General features: G+C 39.2%; 1 protein-coding gene across 1 annotated transcript in view; it reads left to right on the plus strand.

Moving 5' to 3' along the window:
* The window catches only part of COL25A1 (collagen type XXV alpha 1 chain), a 523,263-nt gene that overhangs the window by 240,147 nt on the left and 262,257 nt on the right, over positions 1 to 20,859 (plus strand). The window lies entirely within an intron of this gene.

Genomic DNA, 20,859 nt, shown 5'->3' on the forward strand with positions numbered 1-20,859 from the left:
CAAACTTCCCCCAACACCCACATTCAGACCAGTGTCACTAGGAGCCAGCATGCCACAGCTGCTGGGCACACCAGGGAGGTGTTCAGGATTTATGGCAGGGAGGAAGAGCACCTCAGGGCCTCAGCGCAGGGTTCCTGTCCGAGTCTGCTGTGATGCTGAGGAGCAGGCGCCCTGCAGCATTGACGATTCCATCATCACATAGTCCACCCTACACTCCTGCCTTATGAGTCTGCTAGTTAAGTTTTTTCCCTTACAAATTTTAACGTTTCACCTAGAAGTACCTTGTTGCTTGGCTCTGCACCATCCCCAGGGTCTGTTGCGCATTGGAATATTGTGGGCCTTACTGTTTTCATTGGCTGATTTTCAGAAGTAGATCACCAGGCTTTTCTTCCTAGTTTCTGCTCCACTGAAACCTACTCAGTGTCATAGCAGCACGAAAGCCTGCACTGACCATTGGGTGGTGGCTGCATGTAAGGTGCACAGGCTGGGAATTGTTCTGGAGGTATGGGATGTGAGACTCCTACCTCTGAACCACCACTGCCCCTGGACTTATGGTAATTGATGCTGTTTTCCTCCCAGAAGCCATCTGAATCTTGACCTGTTTCAAGAAATATCGGTCTTCAACCTGATGCCAGAAAGAGCTGTGAAACGCCACTTTGTGATAAATCTTTTTAAAAAACCAGCTTTATAAGTTTTTTAAAGAAAAGCTTGGTTGACAGTCCTGATAATGCAAATACGCATGTCTTTATTTTATTCAGTATTTTAAAAATGCGGTTTTGAGAGTGTTTGGTAATAAATGGTAAATAAAACCCGTTGCCGCGGAGTCAATTCTGACTCATAGCAACCCCATAGGACAGAGTAGAACTGCCCCATATGGTTTCCAAGGAGCGGCTGGTGGATTAGAACTGCCGACTTTTTGATTAACAGCTGAACACTTAACCACTGGCGCCACCAGGATTCCAAATGGTAAATAGATACATCAAAAGTTACACAAAGTAATATTAAAATCCTCCAAAAACATAGTGGTTAGTTGAATTACAATGTGGTAAATTTTCTGGGGAAAAGTTGCTGTCAAGTTGATTCTGACTCATCGTGACCCCATGTGTGTCAGAGTAGAACTGTGCTTCATAGGATTTCCAGTGGCTGTTTTTTCAGAATTAGTTTGCCAGGCCTTTTTTCTGAGGCACCTCCAGGTGAACTGGAACCACCAGCCTTTTGGTAGACAGCTAAGTGTGTTAACAGTTTACACCACTCAGGAACTTTAAATTCTCTGATTCTCTGAAGGAGTGTCATAAATATCAGAGGCTACTTTTAAGTGGTACCAAGTTCTCTGATTTTATTTAAAATAGAACAAAAATCTCCAACACATTCTAGGAAAAGAGCTATGGATTATATTCTTCCAATGTTTCTTTGAGTTCTAGAGGATACAGGAAAATTAGCAGAGTAGTACAAAAAGTCAAACTTGGAAACCGTAACGCTCTAAGGCCAGCCAAGAAAAGACAAGACATCCCCACCAGCGGCACACTATGACAGACCACTTCCATCCTCTCTCTTTCTCAAAATTATCCTCTAATGGGTGATGACCGTTAGAATACTGTAAATATGAACATTTCAGCCACCTAAAAAAACCAGACTGGGGAGACTACCCTTGTCAGAGTTATAAATGACCTCTTTGCATGGTAGGTTTTGCTTTCTTCTCCAGTCTTATCCTTCCACATTTGATCTCAGTTTAGCTTTCAACACCACAGATTATGATATAGCTTGAAAATGCTTGAGGGAGTTTTTCTTTTTGTCTGTTTCCGTTTTAAAATAGTTTCATTCTTACTAGTCTTAACACTTGACATCATGTATCAATGGCTGCTCATTGTTCTGAGACTCAAAGTGTCCAAGGCCGATGTTCCACCAAAACAAGAAAAACCACTGCTGTCCAGTCAATTTCGACTCACAGCAATCCTACAGGACAGAATAGAGTTGCCCCATTGGGTTTCCAAGGTTGTGAATCTTTACTTTCTCCCGTGGAGCAGCTGGTAGGTTCGAACCACCTGGCCTCTTGTTTAGTCGCTGAAGGCTTTAACCACTGTGGCATCAGGGCTCCTTAGGCAGGTGTTCAATGGGGTTCTTATATGGGCCTATAACTATTTAAAGTCTTTAAGCTGCCTTTAGGCCAAGCTATTGCTAGATATAATAGTAGCTGATAGTTTTAACTGAACTGTTTAAAGATAATGCTGCTGCTTTTGTTGTTTGGGGGTATGATGGGGCAAGAGGTGGGTGCCTAGTTTTCTTTTCTGGAATTATGGAAGTGCAGATGTGGAAAGAAATTCCACAAGTTGATAGTTCATCCCATGGTCTCTGGAGCAAGAAATTGGCCTTGTCCTTAAGGATTGCTGTATATATGGATTCCACAATCTCTTGTTCTCTTCTATATTTCTGTTCTAAAAATTTCTTTCTGGAAGATATTCTTTTATATGACTTTGATGCTTCCTGATTATGTTTTATACTTTCGCTTAACCCATGATCACTCATGAAGCTGTTCACTTAGTGAGCAGTAAGGTACCAGTTAGCTTCTAGGATGACTTGCTTTAAAGGTAGCAAACAATCATGGCAGGAACCATGGCTGTGATTACTAGCATAACAGATATTGTCATTAGGAATGAGATGCAAAAATTTCTCCACCATTATCTCAATTAGGAGTCTGTAGAACACCAGGGTTGGGCACATAATAATATTAAATTGATTAATAATGAGGAAATAAATATGAAATTGATTAATAAATGGAGAAATTACTAGGGTTAATAGAAATTGACTGGGGCAAAAGAGTGAATTCTATTTAAAGAGAGAGTTATAATTTTACCATAAGGTGCAAAGCAGGTATTGCTTACATACCTTAAAACACTTGGAAACTCATATCTGTGTGGCCTTTCTATCTAGGGCATTCTGGTAAATATTTAGAATATAGATATATTTGTTGTGAATGCTTCAACATTTAAATTTTACATAGTGAGAACTCTCTGGAAGCACATAATGTTTTGGCGTTTATATGGACTTAAAAGTAAATGTGCAAAATCAGGCAGATTGTTCATTTGACTAAGTCTGAATGGATTATGTAAAATAAAACAAAATATACACAGACTATGAAATATGTGTTAAAATTCATAATGTGTTTTTATTATATTGGGTTAACTTTTTTTCCCTGTGGGACTACATTTTTTCAATGTCGGTGAAAATCTTTGGGGAAAAATAGAGTTTGATATAAAATTTTTGCTTTCCCACAATTTTATGAGAAGCTTTAATACGTGAAATGAGATCAGTCTTAATACGTAATACTTTTTTAATCTTTGTTCTATTTTGTCATTCCATTTTTCTCAGATAATACCCATTTTGATGGCCATTCCCCCTTCAAACATGATTCTTGTCACGTCTAGACTTTAATTCCAAATTTAATGTATCTTCTTCAGCTGTATGTATACATCGTTCCAAAATGTTTCCCATGTTAAGGTATTATTAGAAAACTAACTGCGTAATTTACTATTTTATTACAGCGAAATGAAAAGTGTCTATAAATAACTTTAAAATTAATTTTTAAAGAACGAAATAATGAGACCAATAATGATTTTCTATGCTGGTTGTTGAAGCTACCACCATAGATTGCAGCAACTTGGTAGAAGTTGATGTTTTCTGGATTTTGAATTGATATTTGACTGTCATATTCTCATCTTAAAACTGCGAGATGATATAGCCATCTGGGTAACGTTACCAGCCTTTAAAGGACATATTTGTATCTGCTACTGAGCAAGTAAATAACCCATTTTGGTGAAATTACATTTCCTCTTTTTTTTTGCTTGTTTGATACAGATGCATATAAGAAGAAGCTCATCTTGCTTTGGTATTTTATCTCAGGGAGACTATTTTTTGAGGAAATGTGTGAGTTTGTGTCATCGATTTTTTTTTAAGTCATGTCCTCAGCCCTTTCAACATTATTAAGAAAGTCTGTGCTTCATGAGGGCCTGAGTAGCACCAATGACACTCTAGTAACATTGTAAAAATTTTTTGCTAAAACAAGTTTGATTTTCTTAAATGAAACACCTGGACTTTATTGAGCTCTCTAAGACTCAGTTGAATGCCTTAATGATGGCACTATTATAGTATGAATCGTTTATTCATATTCTCATAATAAATGAAAGTAATGCACAAAACTCCCTTTGGATCTTACGCTAATTTCATTACTTAAACCAAGTCACATCATCAGGAATCCAACGGCCTGAAAATTAAATTTGGATGCAGTTTAAGTAGTTTGGGAGAGCACTTTGGACTTGACGCATTAGCTGAGCCTGTTTAGCATTTTGTATCACTTGGCACATCTGTGTTGTACGCGTCAGTTTCTATGACAGCAGAGGGAATGTTTAAGAACAGTTGCATATTATCTCCTGAAAGCAAACAAAGCCAACAATATTATGAGTAGGGAGCCTGGAATTGGTCATATTCTCTGGAGTCACTTTGATTCACTCTTCAGTTGGTCCAAACAGCCACATTAATATTGAACGATGACCCTGCCTAGAAAATCTCTGTCTTATTTTTATGGGTTGAATGGTTAGGGTCTGGACAAAAGAGCAAACATGGTTGTTTTCTTTCTATATATTAAACTACTAATTTTAGTAGTGGTGATTTTATCATGGAAATGACACTGAAAAATTGGTCGAATCCAATGGTGCACAACAAAATAATAGAGGTTTGAAGATATGATCTACGAGACGATATTAAAGAATTGAGTGTTTCCAGCCTCTAGGGAAATCAACCAGGAAAGACAGGATAACAGTTTAAAGTATGTAGCTTAATGCTAGAATGGGTAAAGGAATATTGATTATCAGTGGACCACACAAACAAATAAAGCTGCAATATTTCAAAGGATACATTTTGTTGTGTTTCAGGGCTAAACATTAAGTATCTAGCAATTGACAATGGAACACAGTATTATAAAGCCAAAATCCCAGGATAGTTATGAAAGATCCACAGCAATTGCTATAGTCTCTTTGAATAAATACATACCAGGTTGGGGAACCAGCTCAAAGGATGAAGATGAGTTTTGTGCTTAGATCCTTGGAGTAGAACCCTGAGATCCCTAGTGATGGATTTGAATGTTCTCAGATGCACCAAACCTGTTGCCGTCAAGTGGATTCCAACTCATAGCGACCCTTTAGGACAGAGTAGAACTGCCCCATAGAGTTTCCAAGGAGTGCCTGGTGGATTTGAACTGCCGACCTTTTGGTTAGCAGCCATAGCACTTAACCACTCCGCCTATGGTGCACAGGCAGAGATTATTCCTGGAGTCATTTCCAAGCCCTAGAAGGAGCTTAACAGAAGACTAGCAGCAGAAGTTATATTCAGGAGTTAGTTAAAAGGTGTTTGTTTATTCTGAGAAAAGAGGCCCAGATCTTGGCTTCTGTCTTTCCTACCTTCAATAACTATTCCTCCTCCCGTCCACCCACTCATCCAACACACACACACGCACACATGCTCCACAGTGTACAGACCCTACACCACACTCAGAGTCCACATCCTATACACTACATATATGTGCATGCCCCCACACACACACTACAGAGTTTATCAGAGGTTCTCTGAGGTAATGCAGATTGTGTGTATAGCAATACAGTGATCCCATCCGGGAACTTAGTGAATAATGGTAAATCTGTCTCAGAGAAAAGCCTCAGCCTGATAAAGCTGGATTGCGGGAACCAGCCCAGAACACAGTGAGTGGAGGAATGGAATAAGCAGTTAAATCCTTCCCTATGTTACACAGTCTGAGCAGCCTCATGTTGGGGGTTGCTGTGGGATGGTGCTGAGCTGTGTGTAGAGTTTATATGGGTCCCCTATAGAGTTATGTAACTGATTTAGCACATCTGGGCAAAGAATAGCTTGGCAGCTGTAGTGCTGATTGCAACATTTATTATTGAGAAATAAGACATCTTGGTGAGGTTGGGGATCTGTAGTGGTTGTGGTGGTTGTCATTTCGAAGTCTTCAAAAGGTTTCAGAAAGAAAACAAAACTTGCAGAGGTTCTGCAAGCTGAGAATGTGGGTGGGTCTATATTACAGATTTCAGAAAGGACAGAAATGGTGAAATCATCATACTTGAGAGACACACATTGTTCCTATAATTGTGGGGAGAATGAGGTTCCAAAATCTGGGATCCCTGCAACAAAACTGGATTATGCTTTAGATTGGGAATTAAACTTTTGTAGTAATGAGAACCTCAAATACCAATTGTTTTTAAAAAGTAAAGACCTCTCATTATTTTATTCTCTCTCAAAACTCACCCATACAAAAGAAATAAACTGAACAAACAAAACAAAAACAAAACCTGTTGCCATCAAGTTAATTCTGACTCATAGCGACCCTATAGGACAGAGAAGAACTGTCACATAAGGTTTCTAAGGAGCGGCTGGTGGATCTGAGCTGCTAACCTTTTGGTTAGAAGCCAGGCTGTAACCAAATTTTTATTAATGATTTAATAATAAAAAAATTCAGAATAATTAGGAGAGAAAGAAAGGAGAGTTACATTGAGATAAGATTTTTTCATGTATTAGAAATTTCAAAATTAATGGATTACCCAATGCTAGCATAGGTGCAGAGAAACTAGAACTATCCTATATTTCTGGTGGCAATGTAAATTATGTTTTAAAGTAAAACCATAGGAAACTGATATTCAAATACATGTCAATTGCCTCAAAAAGGATCTTTGACTCCTTTTAACCCAAGAGTCCACTATTCATCTGTCAGTTTAGCTTACCGTGGTGGCTTGCCTGTTGCTGTGATGCTGGAAGCTATTGCCATCTGTATTTCCAATACCAGCAAGGTCACCCATGGTGGGCAGGTTTTAGCAGAACTTCCAGACTAAGAGAGACTAGGAAGCATGACCTAGTGGTCTACTTCTGAAGAAACTGGCTGGTGAAAACCTTATGAATAGCAGGAGAACATTGTCTGAAATAGTGCTGGAAGATGAGCCTTTCAGGTTGGAAGGCACTCAAAATTGGACTGCGGAAGAGCTGCCTCCTCAAAGTAGAATCAACCTTAATGACATGAATGGAGTCAAGTTTTCATTTGCTGATGTGGTATGACTCAAAATGAGAAGAAACAGCTGCAAACATCCATTAATGATCAGAACGTGAAATGTATGAAATATGGATCTAGGAAAATTGGAAATCATAAAAATTTAAATGGAATGCATAAAGATTGATACCTTAGGTTTTAGTGAGCTGAAAGGGACTGGTATTGGCCATTTTGTATCAGAAGTTATATGGTCTACTATGCCAGGAATGATGAATTGGAGAAGGATGGTGTTACATTCATCGTCAAAAAGAACATTTCAAGATCTATGCTGAAGTACAACACTGTCAGTGATAGGATAATATTCATAAGCCTATAAGGAAGACCAGTTAATAAGGCTTTTATTCAAATTTACACACCAAACACTACTACCAAAGATGAGGAAATTGAAGATATTTACCAACTTTTGCGATCTGAAATTGATCAAACGTGCAATCAAGGTGCATTGATAATTACTGGTGATTGGAATGTGAAAGCTGGAAACAAAGAAGAGTCAGTAATTGGAAAATATGGCCTTGGCCATTGAAACTGTGCCCGAGATTCCTTGTGTGATACAATTTTGCAAGACCAGTGACTTACTCACTGCAAATACCTATTTTCAGCAACATAGACAGCGACTACACAAATGGACCTCAGTAGATGGAATACACAGGAATCAAATAGACTACATTTGTGGAAGGAGATAATGGGGATGCTCAATATCATTAGTCAGAACAAGGCCAGGGGCCGACTGCAGAACAGATCATCAATTGCTCATATGCAAGTTCAAGTTGAAGGTGAAAAAAACTAAAAGAAGTCCACAAGAGCCAAAGTACAACCTTGAGTATACACGTGAATTTGGAGACTATCTCGAGAATAGATTTGACACGTTGAACATTAGTTACCAAAGACCGGACAAGTTGTGGGATGACATCAAGGACATCATATGAGAAGAAAGCAAAAGATCATTAAAAAGACAGGAAAGAAAGAACAAAATAGATGTCAGAAGAGACTCTGAAACTTGCTCTTGAAAGTAGAGCAGCTAAAGCAAATGGAAGAAATGATAAAGTAAAAGAATTGATCAGAAAATTTCAAAGGGCAGCTGGAGAAGACAAAGTACTATAAAGAAATATGCAAAGACCTGGAGTTAGCAAACCAAAAGAGAAGAACATGCTCAGCATTTCTCAAGCTGAAAGAACCAAAGAAAAAATTCAGTCCTTGATTTGCAATATTGAAGGATTCAATGAGTAAAATATTGAACGACGCAAAAATCATCAAAAGATCGAAGGAATACACGGAGTTACTGAACCAAAATGAACTGGTTTATGTTTCAGCCATTTCAAAAGGGAGCATATGATCAAGGACTGACGGTATTGAAGGAAGAAGTCTAAGCTGCAACGAAGGCATTGATGAAACATAAAGCTCCAGAAATTGACAGAATACCAATTGAGGGATGGAGTTGCTCTATGCCAAGAAATTTGGAAAACAGCTACCTGGCCAACTGACTGGAGGAGATGCATATTTGTGCCCATTCCAAAGAAAGGCGATCCAACAGAATGTAGAAATTCTGAACAACATCATTAGTATCACAGGCAAGTAAAGTTTTGCTGATGATAATTCAAAAGTGATTGTAGCAGTACATTGATGGGGAACTGCCAGAAATTCAAGATGAATTCAGAAGAGGATATGGAATGAGAGATACCATTGCTAATGTCAGATAGATCTTGGCTGAAAGCAGAGAATGCCAGAAAGACATTTACTTGTGTTTTATTGTCTATGTAAAGACATGTGACTATGTGGATCATAACAAATTATGAATAACATTTTGAAGAGTGGGAATTCCAGAATGCTTAATTGTACTCATGGGGAATCTTTACATAGACCAAGACATAGTTCTTCGAACAGAATGAGGGGATACTGCATGGTTTAAAATCAGGAAAGGTGTGTGTCAGGGTTGTATTCTTTCACCATACTTATTCAATGTGTATGCTGAGCAAAGAATCCAAGAAGCTGGATTATATGAATAAGAATGTGACATCAGGATTGGAGGAAGACTCATTAATAACCTATGATATACAGATGACATAACCTTGCTTGCTGAAATTGAAAAGGACTTGAAGCACCTTACTGATGAAGAGTCTTTAGTATAGATTACACCTCAACATAAAGAAAACAAAAATCTTCACAGGTGGACCAATAAGCAACATCATGATAAACACAGAAAAGATTGTTGTCAAGGATTTCATTTTACTTGGATCCACAATCAACACCCGTGGCAGCAGCAGTCAAGAAATGAACTGAAGTATTGCATTGGGCAAATCTGGTGCAAATGACCCCTTTAAAGTGTTGAAAAGCAAAGATGTCACTCTGAGGACTAAGGTGCACCTGACCAAAGCCATGGTGTTTTCAGTTGCCTCATATGCATGCAAAAGCTGGCCAATGAATAAGGAAGATGGAAGAAGAATTGATGCTTTCAAATTATGGTGTTGGGGAAGAATATTGTATGTACCATGGACTGCCAGAACGAACAAATCTGTCTTGAAAGATGTACAGCCATAATACCCCTTAGAAGTGAGGACAGGGAGACTTCTTCTTGTTTACTTTGGACAAGTTATCAGGAGGGACCAGTCCCTGGAGAAGGACTTCATACCTGGTAAAGTAGAAGGTCAACAAAAGAGAGGAAGACCCTCAAGGAAATGGATTGACACAGTGGCTGCAAGGATGAGCTCAAGCACAGCAACAGTTGTGAGGATGGTGGAGGCCTGGGCAATGTTTTGTTCTGCTGTACATAGGGTCACTGTGAGTTGGAAATTACTCAGTGGCACCTAACAACAACAACATAACCCAGGAATCAAATTTCTGAGACTCCTTTCCAAGGAAAATGAAATCCTCAATGAGAGGGATTGACACAACAGCCACAACAATGAATTCAGACATACCAAGGATCATGAAGATGGTATAGCACCAGGTAGCACTTTGTTCTGTTATACATAAGGTTGCCATGAATTAGATCCAATTGGATGGCCACTAACAATAACAACAATGGGAAGAAAAACCTGTATGCACAAAGATATTCATTATATTGTAACAGTAGTCAACCAAATGTTCAACAGTAAGATTAGAATCAAGGATCATGTAATTTACTCCAAAATGTTTACTTAATCAAAAATGATTAATGGTAATGGTTATGAAAACCCTGAGTTTGTCACTCTTTGCCTCTGTCTCTCTACCTCCCTCCTTCTTCCCCACCTCTCTTTCTTCCTTTCTTCTCTGTCCTTTCTTTCTTCTCTGCCTCCCTTCCTCCCTCCCTTCAGTCTGCCTGTCAAAAATGATTAATCTGTTGCATGTGCACCAGGCCCTTAGACTAAATACCCTACTTACTCATTACAAGTGTTTCTTTGTTGCATTTATCTTTTCATTCAAATATCAAGATCCAAATGCTGTGTTGAGTTTGGGAAGCCTTTAATATGTCATTAGGAAGATTTTGATAAAAGAAAAGGGCAGGTGTCCCACCTGTGAAAAAGCAGTAATAGAAGGGATTAGCTTCCTAAGTCCAGCATGGGGCTTACTACACTGGCTAACTTCCAAGCTACTGAAGATATGTACAGCTGGCCTTGGAGGAGCTACTGAAAGCAACGGCTCGACCCTCCATAGACTTCTGGGTGTTGTGTAGAATGGGACCTGAACTTAGAAGACAAGCTTTCAGTTAAGTTTATTGTTGAGATTTTTGATATCCATTTGGTGCATCAGGTCTGAGAACATCCAGTATTGATGACCTGTTGAGGACACTCTCCTAGTGTCTTTGGTTTTATTTGAGATGTGATCCTCCTTTCCGTTTCCCAAGACATACTTTAATTGGTGTTGAATTAGGTTGGGAAAATTTTTCGCTTCTCTAATCCCTTACTTCCATCTTTTCCTCCTATTTCGTTGTGCTTCTTTCCCTCCTTAAATCATAACCATAATGCTGGCCTCAAAAAATCAGTATAAGCCAGAAGCAGTCTCATGAGGGAGATATTACTTTCATGTGTGGCCTAAACATAGCACATGAACTACTCCCTGGAAAACAAAAGCTGTTCACCAGGAGGTGGAGAATGTATTCTTCTGTAAAGGAATCTTTCCACCGTGCTTCCTGATGTCCTAAATGGTCCCCAATGTTATGAAACAAAATTTGGGTTCCTGTCTGGCACCAAAGCATTGTCCACTAGACATTTTGAAAAAGCAAAACAAAACATTTTTGTGACTTTGATTTTTAAAAGCTCTGAAGGAAAAAACATTTTCAATGTTATTTTTCCCCCTGAAAGTAAGAGCTACGCTGTGTTTAGATGATGAGGTGGCAGGAATGGGGCTGGGTGGGTGGGGGAGAGGGAACACAGTGGCGTCCTTCAGAGGTCGTTCACATTGAAAAAGTATGGGTATTTGAAGAGTGCACGTTCTAAAGATGATTTCTATAGTGAGGCAGAGGAAAGGGATTTTTTTTTTTTTTTAATTTTGATGTTTTTATACTCATAGAATGATCTTTTATAAACCTGTTGTTACACTTCTATGGAAAAGTTGCTGGAGTGAGGTAAGAAGCACAACTCAAAGGACTTCTCTCTTGTGATTGTTAGTTCATCAGTTCTCTCTGTGCAACATGCCCCCCCCACCTCAAATTTAAAGGGCATCTGTGTTTATAGGAATATCCTTATAGGAAATCACAAATCAATGAAAGAGAATACTTTTATCTGTGTCACACTATTGAAGTGACATGATGAAATTTGATTTTTGTAACTCGTCCACTCACATGTTCACCAAACATCTATTCATACTGTGTCTTTAGGGATCAAAGATGAACTAGACAAGATTCCTGTCCTCATGTGTTTGAGAAGAGCAGATGGAAGCAGACTTGTAAAGAAATAATTGCAATACAACGTGATAAATGCTGTAATGATGTTGGATGTGGCCAAGGTGATATCAACATGTTTACCAATCAATCAGTGAAGGATAAGCACCAACAAATCAGAGTAGGTAATGCTGGAGCAGAGTTTGGGAGACCTACTGGACCAGGGAAATGGCCAAAATGTCCAGGTTATTAGGAGTGGAGGCACATAAGCGGTGTCTCTAAAACTGGCTGACCGCCAGCGCGGCAGTGGTGGTGTGTACCAGGTGCATTTCAACTCTGGATGTGGAGTGTTACAGTTCATTTAAAAATGAACATCCAAAAAAAAAAAAAGAAAAAAAATCAGTGTTTAGATAATTCCATCACTATTATTCCAGATTGCTGTCTATTTTAAATCCACTGAGTACATTTCTGCAGCTGTCACTGAGCTTTGCTTCAAATGATGTATGTATCACCCTAGGGCAGGTGGGCATGTAAAGAAGACTTTGATGGGACTCTGCTCAACTTGAGTTTCTGGGTATAAGTGACTGATCAGCATGTGTGGGTTCACCAGAGATACTGCTATTACGAAACGGTAGTTATGTGCTACCTTTAATCTGGCCATATTGCATTTCATCATTGGTTGCTACAGTGAAATGAAAAACCTTCCCATACAATGAATACTTTAATCCGTTGTCAGAAGGCAGGCCTTGTCAATCTTGGCACAAAATCTAGGCTTCATGACCAAACTGGAGATAGTCTTTAAATAAAAACAGAGGTTTCTTAGTAGTTACCTTTGCATGATTTTCCCTAAATTAATATTAGGTATTATTGGCTGTTTCATCCAATAGGAAAGAAGTTAAAAAATAGACGTAAAGCAGAAAAAACTTATTTAAGTGCATGCGTGTACGCGCGCGCGCACACACAGACACACAGACACACAGACACACACATATATCCATTGCCATTGAGTCGATTCTAACTCATGGTGACCCCATGTGTTAATAGAGTAGAACTGCTTCATAGGGGTTTCTTGGCTGTAATCTTTATGGAAGCAGATCACCAGGCCTTCTGCACTGCTAGGTAGGTTCAAACTGACAACTTTTAGGTTAGTAGTCGAGCACAAACTATGCCACCTAGGGATCTTCCTGTCACATATACACGTATAAAATATTTGATATTATTTGGGTTAGTGTACCAATGTTTATAACCCAACAAAATGTTTCTGTCGGGTATCTGTAGAAGGAAAGCTCTTCTGGAATGTAAAGCTGAACTGGTCAGGTTATAGTTGACAAAAAGGTGAACGAGGACTGGCTATTGTTTTATTACAACTTGGTATGCAATTGAATGGAAGTTTTCTTACTTCCGAATAGTCCTCTCATTTCTTCAGGAGGGGGGCAGAGTGTGTAGCAAGATCAAACAACTGTGCTTCATGATTGTGTGTACTCAGGCAGAATGGTTAGGACTCCAGAGGGATTTGTGTGCCTGCATCATGCCCTGGGCACTTCCCCTACTCAATCCCTGTGGAATTTCTCAGCTGCAGCCATCAGTCCAAGGGGTTAGATGAGCCTGAAAGGAGCAGACCACACTGGTTTCATTCATTACCATTCCCTAGTTCTTGTCACAGTTCTGCAAAGCCAATAGAACTGTGGGCTCTGGCTGACCTTCCTATCGTTGCATTTGATAAACCATCCCTCATGCGCTCCTAAAGACAGGGCCTCCATACTTGGTATAGAAAAATCTGGTAGTGGCGGTTATTATTATACTTACTTAATGATATGTCTGCCTATTTGGATGTGAAATTGATCGACTTGCCTGGCATTCTTGTATTTACTTTGGTGTAACTTAGGTTACTACTTTTTTAGGTACTGAAGAGCAGGTTTGATCATTTAGGTAGAAAATGAATGATTTTCTTTTTCTCCTGATAAAATCATACTGTTGGAAGAACACATGAAACTGTAGTACAATCCTTTCATGTTACAGATAAGAAATCTCAGATCCAAAATTTGATGACAACAAGCTGTAAGAGGTGTCTGGTTCTTCCTGGTTCTTTTTTTCCCCCTTCAGGTCAAATTAAATTTTTATTATTTTTTTTAATTGTACTTCAGATGAAGGTTTATAGAACAAATTAGCTTCTCATTAAACAATTAGTACACATATTGTTTTGTGACATTGGTTGCCAACTGCACGACATTTCAACATTTCTCTCCATCTAGACCTTGGGTTCCCCATTACCAGCTTTCCTGTCTTTTCCTCCCTTCTCCTCCTTGCCCTTGGGCTGGTGTGCCCATTTAGGCTTGTTTTGTCTTATGGGCCTGTCTTATCTTTGGCTGAAGGGTGAACCTCAGGAGTGACTTCATTAGTGAGCTGTAAGGTTCCCAGAGGCCATAGTTTCGGGGTTTCTCCCGTCTCTGTTAGGCCAGTAAGTCTTTTTGTGTTTGTGTGAGTTAGAATTTTGTTTTACATTTCTCCAGTTCTGTCTGAAACCCTCTATTGTGATTCCTGTCAGAGTAGTCAGTGCTGGTAGCTGGGCAACATGTAGTTGTGCTAGACTCAGTCTGGTGGAGGCTGTAGTACTTGTGGTCCATTAGTCCTTTGGACTAATCTTTCCCTTGTGACTTTAGTTTTCTTCATTCTCCCTTGCTCCAGGTGGGGTGGGACTAGTGGAGTATCTTAGATGGCCGCTCAGAAGCTTTTAAGACCCAGAGGTTTCTGGTTCTTGATACACTGTATGGGGCAGTTCTACTCTGTCCTGTGGGGTCAGGATCGACTCGACAGCAATGGGTTTGGTGTTATCATCTGGCCCCACTTTACTTATTCAACCTTTTTTTAAACATAGATTCTTATTTCAATGAAGGTAGTGTTATACTTAGGTGCAGTGCACATGATGAGTTATGTTTGTTAATGTCTTACTCTATATCCTCCGTTTTCCTCTTATCTACGTTTCTAAGTCAAGGTAAGTCTCATCTGTCTGAGAATCTGTCTCTAGTTTCTTTCTCTGAGCTCCTGTAGTATAGTCAATGCCATATATAAACCCACTGCCATGGAGTCAATTCCAACTCATAGCGACCCTACAGGACAGAGTAGAACTGCCTCATAGGGTTTCCAAGGCTGTAATCATTCTGGAAGCAGACTGTCACATCTTCCTCCTTGCAGAGGGACTGGTAGGTTTGAACCACTGACCTTTCAGTTAGCAGCTGAGCGCTTATCCACTGAGCCACCAGGGCTTCTTAATATATAAAACTGTATTATATACTAACATTTTTCTTTAATTGTTTTGTTTTAGTTTAAGCCTTGTATCTCTAACAAGATCATGAGATCTTTTCAAAAAGAAATCATACATACATAGAGTTGATAGTGTAAAGCATTCATGCCTATTCTATTGACTTATAATATTAAAAAAAATCAAGAATTGTTTTAGATATGCCCTTATTTCAGCATACAATATTCAGAAAACAACCAAATTTCAATCAGGTATCAGGGGATTTATTTTATTTATAGTAATCCTTTCTCATGCTGTGTAGCAACTAACTTCAGAGCTCACCAGCAGAGCTTAGGAATTTCTTAATAATGATTGTGTAATGAGGAGACTGCATATGGGGAATGATTAAACCCGATTAAGTCATGCATATTCATGATGTGGGTGGGTATAGGTAGTGTCAAAATGGATTAAGATCCTAATTTTCTCATTTTTGTTCCCACTCAAATACATATGGAAAATCACTATAAATGAAAATGTATACTATTGAATACATTTTAAACAAAGCTCTTCCTTGCAAGGAACTTATTTTACTTATATTGCACATGTGTTTTGTTAATGACATTTTCTTTTACATCATGAATGAGACACTTAACGTGCCTACCCACTGGCATCAGATGGGCCTATATCTCGGCACATTAACAATATGGGTCATTGTACAGGGACCTAAAATAGATTTCACCATACCAGTTCCATTTCTGAGCATCACAGTTCCTTCTATATTTACTACAGTTTATATTTTCCCTGAAGGTTTTTTGCTTTAATGTTGCATGACATCATAATAAATGCCATATTTTAGAACTACCCCATTTTGTGAAAAGCCCTTTTGATAGTCAAGTTGCAAAATAAAAGAGCTCAAATTCTACTTTAAAATGACCCTGCCTAGAAAACCGAAGACACAAGGAAATATTAGTCTAAAAGAGTAATGGACCACGAGTACCACAGGCTCCACCATTCTGAGTCTAAAACAACTAGATGGTGCCCGGCTACTACCACCAGCTGCTCTGATAGGCATCACAATAGAGGGTCCTTGACAGAGTGGGAGAAAAATATAGAACAATATTCAGATTCACACACACAAAAAAACCAGACTTACTGGTCTGACAGAGACTAGAGGAATCCTCGAGACTAAGGCCCCTGGAAACCGTTTTAACTCAGAACTGAAGCAACTCCTAAAGTTCATCCTCCAGCCAAAGATTAGACAGGTCTATAAAACAAACAATAACACACATGAGGAACGTCCTTCTTAGTTCAATCATGTATACTAGACCAAATGGGCAACACCTACCCAAGAGCAAAGATGAGAAGGCAGAAAGGGACTGGAAAACTGGATGGATGGGAATGGGGAACCCAGGATGGGGAAGGGGAGAGTGTTGACACATTGCAGGGATTACAATCAGTGTCACAAAACAATATGTGTATGAATTGTTGAATGAGAAACTAATTTGCTCTCTAAACTTTTACCTAATGCACACGTGCACACACACACACACAAATTACCCTCTCCCTCATAACTAAAGTTGTAACCCTTGAACTTTAACCCCTGGCAGTAAGTTCCAAAGGTCCTGGTCTACTTTATCAGGGGTCTTCATAAGTCCTTTAAGGTTGATTGGCATTTGTAGTTAGGCCTGAGACACACTACTCCTTGGCCTCTGACACACAGCCTAACCTTGGTGTGCTTTGAGATTTCCTTCTTTTTAGAATTAAAGATGCCGGGTAGAAAGTTGCTGAAAACTTGGTATGTGTTTTCTTTATTGTATAAGGCTAGAAGAATGTTTGTCTACCAAAATAAGACCCTTCCTATTTTTGTTTAAACTTTGTATTAGTTCCTATGTAATGTAAAAAAGTAATGGAACTTCCAAAGTTAAAATCATATGTTTTGGAATGGCCTTTCTGCAATTTCATTGGAAAATGCTTGCTTTCTGCGTGATAGATATAGCAGCAGTAACGTGCCAAAATTACTATGAAATCATGTGGGGAAGTGCTCTATTCTTAGAAATCTACTCATAATATTTCTGCATTCTAGGGAATTTGCCTGTCAGAATGGATCTGCAATTTAACTGTAGGAAACAACTGTGTTAATTTTGGAAGAGGCACAGAAACTCTGTACGGTTGTTGGGAGATTTCAGGTATCTTTTTTAATGGACAAATGGGAATTGATTTTCCGGTGAAGATCACCCATGTGAGCATTTTCTTTGGGAGGCCAATCATTATTCTAACCCCACTGTATTTTACTCTCAGTTAGTTTAACAAGATAATTTGACATTTCGTTGAGCACTGTTCATATGCATGACATTTTCAAATACATTATAGCATTGAGCAAAAATTTGGTAAATAGGCAAATAGCAGCTCCTCCTTAAGCCATGGTTTGAAGTATGAAATGCCATGAGCTATTTAGAACACTGAGAATAAGGGTTAAAAAAATTGTGTACTATTATTTAATAACTCGATTAAAGTGTTTTTTAATCTGATAATGACATTGCAAGAAGTTTATATCATGAAAAGAATGACAAGAATCAATTCACAGGTACGTTGGGAAAAAATTGGAGAAGAAAAATGGGCTAAGTACATGGAAAAGGAGGATAGGATTATCATTCCAATATCGTAGTTTCTTAAAGTTAAATTTCAAATAAGAAAAGGTGAAAGACCAGGAATTAGGCAGAAGAGACTTTTTTATATTGTATGGAGATTTGGGGTTGGGGAATAGTGGGGCCCCGTATGGGGACTACGTTGGGGAAAACCTTGCCTGCTTGGCCAATGGGTGAGGACTTCATCCCTTATTTAGTAAGAGATGCTTATTGATCGGAGCCCTGGTAGCAAGGTGGTTAAGAGCTTGGCTGCTACCCAAAAGGTCAGCAGTTCAAATCTACCAGCTGCTCCTTCGGGCAATTCTGCTGTGTTCTCTAGGGTTACTATGAGTCAGAATTGACTTGACGCAAGGGGTTTGGTTTTTTGGTTGCTTATTGATCAGGGAAATTACATGGTGACAACATGTTAAAATGATTACCCTGGTAGTAGTGTGCGGGTGGATTTGAGAGAGAACAGTAAGAATTCAATCAGAATTTCCACTCCTACAGCAATGGGAGTGGACGGAAAAGGATATGCCAGAGTTGCTTCAACAAAAGAATTAATAAAACACTAAATTTTTCAGGAACTTGTGGGAGGACTCAAAAACGACTGTGAGATTTTAAGCTTTTGTGAATGATGAATTGTATCCTAACACCCCAAATTCTAAGAGCTATGAAGCCATTTTGTCAGAGAGGTAATGGGCTTCTTTTTCAGAATTTTGAGCCTGAGGTAACATTGGGAACCCAATACGTGAAATTTATTATTTGCAAAACGATTTACTGAACAAATAAACATTTGAAAACATGGAAAAGTAACTATGATAACTCATCGTCACCAAGTTGATTCTGACTTAAAGTGATCCTATAGAACAAAGTAGAACTGCCTCATAGGGTTTCCAAGAAGTGGCTGATGGATTTGAACTGCCACCCTTTTGGTTAGCAGCCGATCTCTTAACCACTCCAGTAACTATAATAGGCATCATTTAAAGAATGGTTACTTCGTGCCAGACATGTTAATAAATGGATCAACTTGCTTCATCCTCATGAGTATAAGATACCTGCTATGTTTCAGCTCCTTTAAAGATGAGGAAACTGGGGCACTGAGAGGGGACACAACCGTCAGATAGCTAAGTCACAATATGCACCCGGGCAGACAGCTCCAGAATCCATGTTCATTACCATTATGCTAGGGTATTCAGGAAAATTAAACTCTTAAAAAAACGACAAGGCGTTCATTAATTGCTCATTAATTTATTTACTTTAATAAACATCTGAGAATACACACCATGTGCTATTCACAATGGTAGGTCACAAAGCAGAAAAAGATTGGACTCTGTCCTCATGGATCTGGCTCAGGATCTAGTGTGAAAAACAGGTATGTGAGCACACAATAAATCACCACACAGGCTGGTGAGAGCTTTGAAGGAGGGGCAATGAGATCACATGAGAGGAGGCTGTCTTCAGGCTTCTTGGAGCTCACCTGCACTGAGCCTCAAGTAGCAAGAAGAATTAGGCAGGCGAAGAGAAGGACTGCAGGAGGGGAATCTAGGCAGAGAGAGCAGTGGGAGCAGGGGCATACAACTAGAAAGAGCACTGAGTGTGTGTGTGTTGTTCTAGCATAATGTTGGAAGAAGGGCAAATCATTGGAGACTGAAGCTGGTGGGTCTGACATGAACACTGAGGCAGCAGAGAACTACAGAAGGATTTTAGAAAGAGATGGGCCACTCGGGAAACTGTGCAGGCTGGATTGGAGCAGAAAAAGACTTGAGGCTGCTCTTTTTTCCTGGTTTTCGAATTCGTCGAAGTCAAGTCTCAAAACCTAAGTATCTCAGTAGGAGCCAGCGTTTCACTTTCAAGAGTACTGTGCTTTGCACTTCACAGCTGCTCTGCATACAGTACCTCACAAATAAAAATATCTCATTTGATCACCTCTGAGGTTGATAGTCTCTACATTTTGTTGGTGAAGAGACAGGCTCTCAAAGGTTAATCTGTCCCCAAACACAGCTAGTATGTTGCAAAGACAGGTTGGACATAGGTCCATGTGGCTGATTTCAAAGTTGTACCCTGCCATTTATTTTTTTTAACCAGAAAAAATACTATGAAAGTGTTATTGTTATTTCAGCTTAAAAAAAATCCATTAAGCTAACAATTAATTATGTACTAGGTATTGAGAATATAATAGTCAATAAGACAGCCAATATCCTCCCTCTCTAAAAGATCAATATTTTTCTTGTCTCATTTTAAATACTCATGTGTAACAGACTACTTAAAAACTGGTGTGCATGGTGTAAAAGCATGTTAACCAAGCATATCCACACATATCTGTTAGTCACATTCCCGTAGGTTAACTATGAGTATTTTCAGTGTATAAAGAGAGAACTCTTCCTCTCTAGCTTCATAAAATAAAAGTTTATTAACTTTTGGTCAGTAATTCCTTGTGATTTTTTTCGATAGGACGGCACATTATAGGACTTTTTGCATTTAAAATAAGCCTATAAACTAGAATTGTAAGCAGAGACCTTCAGAAATACACACACACCTATTCTTTCTAGGTTGACTTGTCATTATTAGTTGCCATTTAGTTGATCTGTTGATAGCAGATGGAGAAGTTGCCTGGTCCTGGGCCATCTTCTTGATTGTAGGTAGGTTTGAGGCGCCTGTTGTGGCTGTTGTGTCAGTCAATCTCATTGAGGGTTTCTCTCATTTTTGCTGACTCCCTGCTTTGCCGGAGCCCTGGTGGTCCAGTGGTTAAGACCTCGGCTGCTAACCAAAAGGTTGGCAGTTCAAATCCACCAGCCACTCCTTGGAAATCCTTTGGGGCGGTTCTCCTCTGTCCTATAAGGCTGCTGTGAGTCAGAATTGACTCAGGGGCGATGGGTTTGGTTTTGGTTTTTGGTTCTCTACTTTGCTAAACACGATGTCCTTTTCTAGTGACTGGCCTTCCCTGAAGACGTGGCCACAGTAAGCAAGCCAAAGTTGAAAGCTCCTCTTTTCTTTAGTGACAGCTCTGTGTGTGATGTATCAGAAAATACAGTGATCCATAGTGTGCTCAATAAATGAGTAAATCTTTGGTTTTAGAATTCACAATTCAAGCGTT

The sequence above is a fragment of the Loxodonta africana genome, chromosome 5 (assembly GCF_030014295.1).
Source record: "Loxodonta africana isolate mLoxAfr1 chromosome 5, mLoxAfr1.hap2, whole genome shotgun sequence".
Taxonomy (NCBI): domain Eukaryota; kingdom Metazoa; phylum Chordata; class Mammalia; order Proboscidea; family Elephantidae; genus Loxodonta; species Loxodonta africana.